Source organism: Petaurus breviceps, unplaced genomic scaffold, assembly GCF_028583685.1.
Source record: "Petaurus breviceps papuanus isolate PSGF00001 unplaced genomic scaffold, PetGlider_PUasm1.0 138, whole genome shotgun sequence".
Taxonomy (NCBI): domain Eukaryota; kingdom Metazoa; phylum Chordata; class Mammalia; order Diprotodontia; family Petauridae; genus Petaurus; species Petaurus breviceps.
In genome coordinates, this window is record NW_027185694.1 from 11854566 (window position 1) to 11863058 (window position 8493).

Here is an 8493-nt window from a genome sequence, read left to right on the forward strand (position 1 = left end):
TCTCTCTCTCTCTCTCTCTCTCTCTCTCTCTCTCTCCTTCCCTCCCTTCCTCCCTCCCCATTAGAGGTGTGGAACCTGCCACATGTCGCCTTCTAGGTCCTTAAATGCAGCATTTTGACTGAATTCAAATTTTATAGAGCACTTCCTTTTATTTGTATTAATACATTTTTGTTTGTCTTTTATATTTTTAGAATGAATGTATTTAAAGTACCAAAGAATAAAATAAGTTTCATTGAAATAATCCTCCCAGATTGACTGTTACAAGTAGAACATTAGTAAGTAATAAGGGCTAAATTTATAGCTACTACACTCATTATTTAGTTCTAACTTCCCCCGCCTGACTGATGCCACTACCACATGAGGCTGATTGGTGAGAGTTTATAGGGGTCAAATACACCGGTCTGTTATCAGGCTTTGACATGTGTGTACTATATTTCTATTTGAGATGGAATTTGTGAATAGTTTCATAGCTTGACAATTTTTTTTAACTCTATCTACTTCACAGCCCATTATGTCAAAGAAGACCAAGAGAACACTGAAGGAAGGAAATAAATTTTTTAATGAGGATTGAGAATTGCAATATTATCTTTTTTCTGCTAAAGATAAGATGAATTGCTTGTTTTGTGATACTGAAATATCAACATTCAAGAAATTCAATGCTCATCAGCATTATAACACTCATAAGGACCACAAATATTTTAAATTAGAGGGAGAGGCATGAAAGGTTGTATTGCAAAAATTAAAATATGAAAAGCAAAAGCAAAGATAATTCTTTCAAGCAGCAATATGACCTGGAAATAATGCCAATGACACAATTTATAAAGTAGCTTATATATAAAAATTATGAAAGAATACATTGTCAAAGTTGTAGGATGCTTAGACCTTCATAACATTTCAAAGTACAAAGAACTGCCTCTTTCAAGTAGAACCATGACTGATTGGTAGCATGAATTAGCCTTCAACTTCATAGAAAAACTTCATGCAATTACTTCAAATGGGAAATATATATTATTCAATTGCTTTGGATGAATCAACTTGTATTCCTGACTTGGCACTGGTTTTATATTTCCTTCAGGCCATACATAACAGAAGATTTTCTTTGCTATGGGCACTCTTGTAAACAGAACATGGTGATAGATGCCTTCAACAACTTTCAAGATAAATGTGAAGTTGGACTAAAGTTGGTAAATTTATTGAGTGTATCAGAGAGTGCACCTTCCATGGAAAACATGAAGGGTTTATTGTACGCATAAAAAAAGTGTTAACAGATTCAGATACTCTCATTTCTTTTCATTGTATCTTGCATAGGAAAATCTTGGTGCTAAAGCTATTATTTTAAGTGACATTTTGCAACAGGTCATAGGCATTGTCAACTACATTAGTGAAAATGCAACATGGCATCATCAGTTTCATAACATGCTAAAGTTGAACAATGAGGAATTCAGTGTGGATTTGCTATATCATTCTAAAGTGTGTTGGCTATTGCAGGGACAGATATCAACCAAAAATTGATCTCTGTGAGTTAAATTTTATGAACAGAATCAGCAATGTGAAAGAAGATTTCTATAGGAATGCTACATTTATGTGTGATATCATGCCAAATGAAAAAGATGTGATTATTTCTTTGCAAGGTGCAATGAGAATGGGAATTTGAAGTTCTTCCCTGTCTCTTATTAGACCTAGGGGGGAGTTTGAAGACCTCCCCTGCTTTGAAAGTAAACTCTTCCCCCTTATAGGCTGAATGTAATCATGCAATGGAGCATGTGATGGAGGGAATTTGCTGAAGGAGGCAGCAGAGCCCACAGGAAGCTTCCCTGCTGTGAAGATAAACTCTATCCCCTAATAGGCTAAATATAGCCACATGGAGCCTGTGGTGGGAGGAGCTTGCTGAAGGGAAGCAGAACCCACAGGAAGCTGGTAGTCTGAGCTAGGGAGATGGTGGGGGAGAGAAGAGGCTCATTAAGGAGATAGAGAGGTTTGTGAGTTAATATTGATCTTCTATTGGTTTGTGGGAAGGCTGAAGGATGCTGTGGCTCTCAGCATTTTTATGGCTTCTGAACATCTTTGTTACTGTGATGGAATCAGCTTACTGGTTTTGGGGTTGGATTTTCTGGTGTCTAAATAAATGCTTCAGTTCTGTCCTCTATCTGGAGAGTTTGGTATATTTTGCAATCAAACATCATATTATAGTCATGGTCTTTATCATGATTGTGGGCTCTGTAAATATTTCATTGGCACTACACAAGGTAAAACTAAGTCTATGTATGATATGTGACAAAAAATCCAAGCATTTAGAAAAAAAGCTATTTTTTTTCAAAACACTTCTTCTTCAAAAGGAAATTTCAGAATAACACTTTCCCCAGTGAGCAAAGGTCATTGATGAGCAGGAATATGCGAATGGATATTTGAATCACTTGAAGAATATGCTTTTTATAGACCTATTAATTGAAGAGTACAATAAAAGGTTTACTGACCTTGAGAATCATGACATCACACTCAAATTAGCATTTCAACTTCACCTAGTTGATATCACCAAGGCACTTAAAGAACTACAGATGGAATTGATTGAGCTCTCAGTAGATAACATTTTAAAGTCCTTGTTTGAAACTGAGATAGATCCAATTGAAATATGGAAAAATGCAGTAGAATACTCATGCCTTCGGCAACATGCCCAAAAAATGCTTTCTTGCTTTTCAACCACTTATTGCTGCAAATCTACATTCTCCTACCTAACCAAAATCAGGATGCTCTTAATGTCACAAATGACTGATACCCACCTAGAGGATCAACTGTAACTGCAGATCTCCATGCTGTCACCAAATATGTTTTCCAATAAAAAGCAGACACAGTAAAGTCATTAAAGGGTTAGCTAACTTTAAAATTAACAAATAGCTTTCATTTTTCGAAATTATTAAGTACACAGTAGTTAGATTTTTACAAAATTATGTACATTTTAAAGCATATCTAACTGAAGTTTCTTGAATGCAGCCTTATTTTCTTACAACTAATTAATGTAGACATGAAAAGGTTCCCCACCTCTGGTCTATACACACACACACACACACACACACACACACAAGCACACATGCACACACATCTTTTTATTCTAATATAAATGATTTCTTAACTGAAATCTTACAGATAGTAAAGTATAACATTGAAAAAGTTCAAGAGACATGATTTCTGGGTAATTAATCGTTTTATTAATAATGATAACTTATTAATACAAGGGGTCAGTGACACTTTTGAGTGCTAAAGACCACTCAATACTTATATGCCTTTGAAAGTTTGGTTGTTCCTGAGGATAATGACCAACTCTGCTTGATTAATAATAATGAGAGAAAATGAATATTATAATGAGAGGTGGACCTATTCTAATGATGAGTTTGGGGCTGACTTTGACCATGTCATTTACTTTCAAATCACCCCCAGCACTGGGCAATTTAATCAAAGAATTTATCCCAACCTAAACCTGAGTTGCAACACAATGGGCAGGAATTCATATAGATAAGACAGTCTAGATGAGGTAAATTTTTGGCAGACATCAGTAATTTACTTCAAAGGCTGGGCTTTAAACAAGGAAGTAGGATGGGAAAAAAGCCTTGATCTCCCAAATAATTGATTATTTTTTTTAAGCAATTGGGGTTAAGTAACCTGCTGTTACAGGGCCAGTTATTTCTGGGTGTGGTGCTAAGTATCTGAGCTCGGATTTGATCCCCAGGTCATCCCGACACTGGGGCCAGTGCTCTTACTCACTGAGCCACCTGGTCACCCCTAAGCAATTGGGGTTAAGGAACTTGCTCGAGGTTACATGGCCAGGTGTTTCTGGGTGGGTACTAAGTCAAATAATTGATTATTAATAATTATTTCTCTCAAAACTATACACACATTTGGAAAGTATAGCACTTTGCAAGGGATTTACATGTATATTTTAACATCTGAGTCACAACTACTGTCAAATGATTCATAGCAAGTCAGAATAATGAAACATAGTCTTTCTTACTGTTCCCCCAATTATGACCTGAGAGGGGAAAAAGAAAGATACAGGTAGAAGCTTAACAGGTGAAAGAAGAAAAGGTCTGGTATACATGATGATTTATCTAAATGTTTCAATACGTAGGATAGCTGGAGAATAATAAGACATGGAGAAGTCCTAGAACATGCCTTTCAGTGCTCTGAAAAAGTAGACTTTGGGAGAGCTTTCCTCTCATCCACAATGGTTTAGAAGACATCCAGGATACTTGTTCAATAGAGTTTGCTCTTTTCTCCAAATTAGAAAAATTTGGGTTACATTAGAAAGGAGTTTAAGAAAGATTAAAAAAGAGGAAAAGAACCCATATGTATAAAAAAATTATAGCATCCTTTTTTATGGTGGGGAAGAATTGGAAACTGAAGGAATACACATCAATCAGCAAATAAATGAATAAGTGGTGGTTTATGGGTGTAATGGAAAAATATTTTGCCATAAGAAATGATGAAAGTGATAGTTTCAGAAAAAAAATCTAGGAAGACTTGAATGAACTGATACCAAGTAAAGTGAGTAGAACCAGGAGAACAATTTATACAATAACAACACCTTAAAGATAATCAATTTTGAAAGACCTAGAGCTCTGAGTAACATAATGACCAACCACAATTCCAAAGGACTCATGATGAAACATGCTATCCACCTCCAGGTAGAGAAAGAGTTGATGGATTCAGAGTGAAGACTGAAACATATTTTCTTTTCTTGCTTTGTTTCTTTTCCTTTTCCAATATGACTAATGAGGGAAATTTATTTTATATGACTACATTTTTGAAAAGAAAGGTGGCAATTTGGGGATAAGGTAAAAAGACCTGTAACTTGTAGCTGGAAAAGAACAGACAAGTGGAAGAGATGAGAGGAAGACTCTTTATTTCTTTTCTTTGTATTATTTTTTTGAAAATTAAATTTTATGTTTATTTTTAGTCATCAACATTCATTTCCACAAGATTTTGAGTTACAGATTTTCTTCCTGTCTTTCCCCTATCCACCACCCCAGAACAGCGATAACACTGAATACTCCCTCCCCCAATCTGCTCTGTCTTATATCCTCCCCCATTCCCCATCCAACTTTCCAGTAGGGCAAGATGGATCTCCATACCCCAGTGCCTGTATATCTTATTTCCCAGTGCATGTAAATAATAATAATACTATTATTATATTTTTTAAACATTTGATTTTAAAACTTTGAATTCCAGATTTTTTCCCTTCTTCCCTTGTCACCCACCCTTACTGGGAAGATAAGCAATTCAAAATAGGTTGTACATGTGTAGTTATGCAAAACCTTTCCTTAGTGGATATATTGTGAAAGACTGGCTATATTCCCCTCCATCCTATCCTGCCCCCCCCATTTGTTCTATTTTCTACTTTGATCCTGTCCCTTTTCAAAAGTGTATGTTTCTAACTACCCTCCCCCCCATCTTCCCTCCCTATCTACCATGTGCCCTCTTATCCACTTCCCCCTATTTTCCTGTAGGGTAAGATACTAACTTAGTGTGTATGGTATTCCCTCCTTAAGCCAAATTCAATGAGGGTAAGGTTGACCCATTCCCTTTTGCCTTCCTGTTCTTCCCCTCCATTGTAACAATTTTCCCTTGCCTCTTTTCTATGAGATAATTTATGCTATTCTGTCTCTCCCTATCTCCTCTCATTATACTCCTTTCACCTCTTAATTTTATTTTTTAAATATCATCCCTTACTATTCAATTGATCCTCTGCTTTCTATGTATACCTATACACATATATACACACTCACATATGTATTCATATGCCCATATACCTTCCTATATAGACATATATATGTATACATACATATACACACACACATTTATATTCCCTTCAACTATTCTCATACTGAGAAAAGTTTCATACGTTACAATTGTCATTTTTCCATGTAGGAATGTAAATAGTTTAACTTTGATAAGTTCCTTATGATTTTTTTTCCTGTTTACCTTCTCATGTTTCTCTTACTTCTTGTATTTGAAATTCAAATTTTCTGTTCAGCTCTGGTGTTTTCATCAAGAATGCTTGAAAGTCCTCTATTTCATCGAATAACCATATTTTTCCCTGAAACATTAGGCTCAGTTTTGCTGGGTAGGTGATTCTTCGTTTTAATCCTAGCTCCTTTGACCTCTGGAATATCATATTCCAAGCCCTTTGATATCTTAATGTAGAAGCTGCTAGATCTTGTGTTATCCTGATTGTGTTTCCACAATATTCAAATTGTTTCTTCTTGGCTGTTTGTAACATTTTCTGCTTGATCTGGGAACTCTGGAACCTGGCTATAATGTTCCTAGGAGTTTCCTTTTGGGGATCTTTTTCAAGAGGTGATTGGTGATTCTTTCAATTTCTATTTTGCCCTCTGGTTCTAAAATGAGAATTTCTTGAAGGATGATTTCTAGGTTCTTTTTTTTTATCATGGCTTTCAGGTAGTCCAATAATTTTAAAATTATCTCTCCTGCATCTATTTTCCAGGTCAATGGTTTTTCCAATGAGATATTTCACATTGCCTTCTTTTTTTTCATTTGTTTGCATCTGTTTAATAGTATTTTGATTTCTCAAAAAGTCACTATCTTCCATTTACTCCAATCTAATTCTGAAGGAATGATTCTCTTCAGTGAGCTTTTGAAATTCTTTTTCCATCTGGTAAATTCAGCTTTTTAAAGCATTCTTCTCCTCATTGGCTTTTTGGGCCTCTTTTGCAATTTGAATTAGTCTATTTTTTAAGGTGTTATTTTCTTCAGTCAGGTTGTTGACTCTCTTTTCATGATTTTCTTGCATCATTCTCATTTCTTTTCCCAATTTTTCCTACACTTCTCTTACTTGGTTTTCAAAATCCTTCTTGAGCTGCTCTATGGTCTGTAACCAATTCATATTTTTCTTGGAAGCTTTTGGTGCAGGAGTTCTGACTTCTTTGTCTTTCTCCCATTCCATGTTTTGCTCCTTTTTGTCCCCAATAAAGGAATCTAAGGTTTGAATGCTGTGCTTGCTTTGCTTCCTTTGATTGCTCATGTTGCCACTCAATAACTTGACTTTTGAGCATTTTGCCAGAATGGAACCCTGCTTCCAGAGAGAGGAGAGCTTTGTCCCAAAATGCTGGGTTTTTCCTGCTGCCAGAGCTATTAGTTGGGTGCTTTCTCTATAGCCTCCACAGGCTCTGAAACATGGTCACACACCCTAGGACCTCCACCCAAGGCAGCAATCCAGATCTAAGCAGGTTAAATCAAGAGTGATTACCCCTCAGAATGGTTGCTTGGTCCCCCTACAATCTGCAGGCCAGGAACTCTGGAAGCAGCCACGCAGTGCTGGCTGCACGGCTGCAGTACCTCCACTTATTCTCACCTTCTCACCCTGGAGGCAGAGGTCAGACCACATTCTCAGTTCCCCTGATCCCACAAAATACACACTGACCTTTTACTGTGCCTTTGGCATTTATGCATTGATAATTCTGGAAATTATCACAGCTGCTTGTGATCCACTGTCCCAAAGTCCACTCTAGCCGCTGCTGGTCAGGGCCACACTGAGGCTAAAACTGCGGGCTCATGTGGGGCTGGGCTTGGCTCCCAGTGTACTGTGATAGATCCTTCCTGCCAGCCTGCCAGGCTGCCTTCAGTGGGAGATTTGTTTCTCTCTGTCACTTTGTGGGTTCTGTAGCTCTAAAATTTGTTTAGAGTCATACTTTATAGGTATTTGACGTGGTTTTGGAGGGAGCTCATGGAGTTTTCCTGCTTCTATGCTGCTATTCTTGGCTCCACCCCAACTCTTTATTTCTTAATCTAAAGCACACAGAGTCTAGATTTATGGTCTTGACTATAGGACTCAACTTTTCTTTCCAGGATGAAACTTAACACCATATAGAACAAACTAAAGAGTCCTTGTTTTGTGCTGGGGTTCCAGTACTGGTAGTTCTCATGGTTTATGAGATGGGTCAGTAACCAAATAGAGGGGAATTGGAAAAAGCTTCCTTTACAGAGTGGCAGGATGAAAGTGGTATTTGGGGGGAAAAATCAAAGCTGGCAGTAGCATGTAAGACAGCAATGGTATGCAAGAAAGAGAGAATGAAAGCAGGAAATCCTCTCTGGAGGCTCTTTAATAACCTAGGAGTGAGCTGGTTAGAGCCAGAAATAGATTTATAAGAAAAGAAAAGAATGGGGTGGCTAGGTGGCACAGTGAATAGAGCACTGGCTCTGGAGTCAGGAGGACCTGAGTTCAAATTCAGCCTCAGACACTTAATACTTACTAGCCCTATGACCTTAGGCAAGTCACTTAACCCCAATTGCCCTGCCTTCCCCCCTCCAAAAAGCAAAAAAAAAAAAAGAAGTAGTCACATTATGAAGGGAGGATCAATAGAATTTGTAGAATTTGGTGTTTTATTGGGATATAACAGGCAAAAGAAAAGGACCTAGAGTTTCAGTCTAATTTGAGAAGCATTTATGTATAAGACCTTGGGGTAGATGATGCAGATAAAAAAG

At 37.1% G+C, this 8493-nt stretch overlaps 1 long non-coding RNA gene across 1 annotated transcript in view; it reads left to right on the forward strand.

Moving 5' to 3' along the window:
• Positions 1 to 2146, forward strand: part of LOC138143328 (uncharacterized) — a 12280-nt gene extending 10134 nt beyond the window's left edge. Inside the window, exon 4 of the long non-coding RNA XR_011163678.1 lies at positions 1076 to 2146. This is a non-coding gene — a long non-coding RNA (uncharacterized lncRNA). The remainder of the gene's footprint in view (positions 1 to 1075) is intronic.
• Positions 2147 to 8493: the final 6347 nt, after the last annotated feature.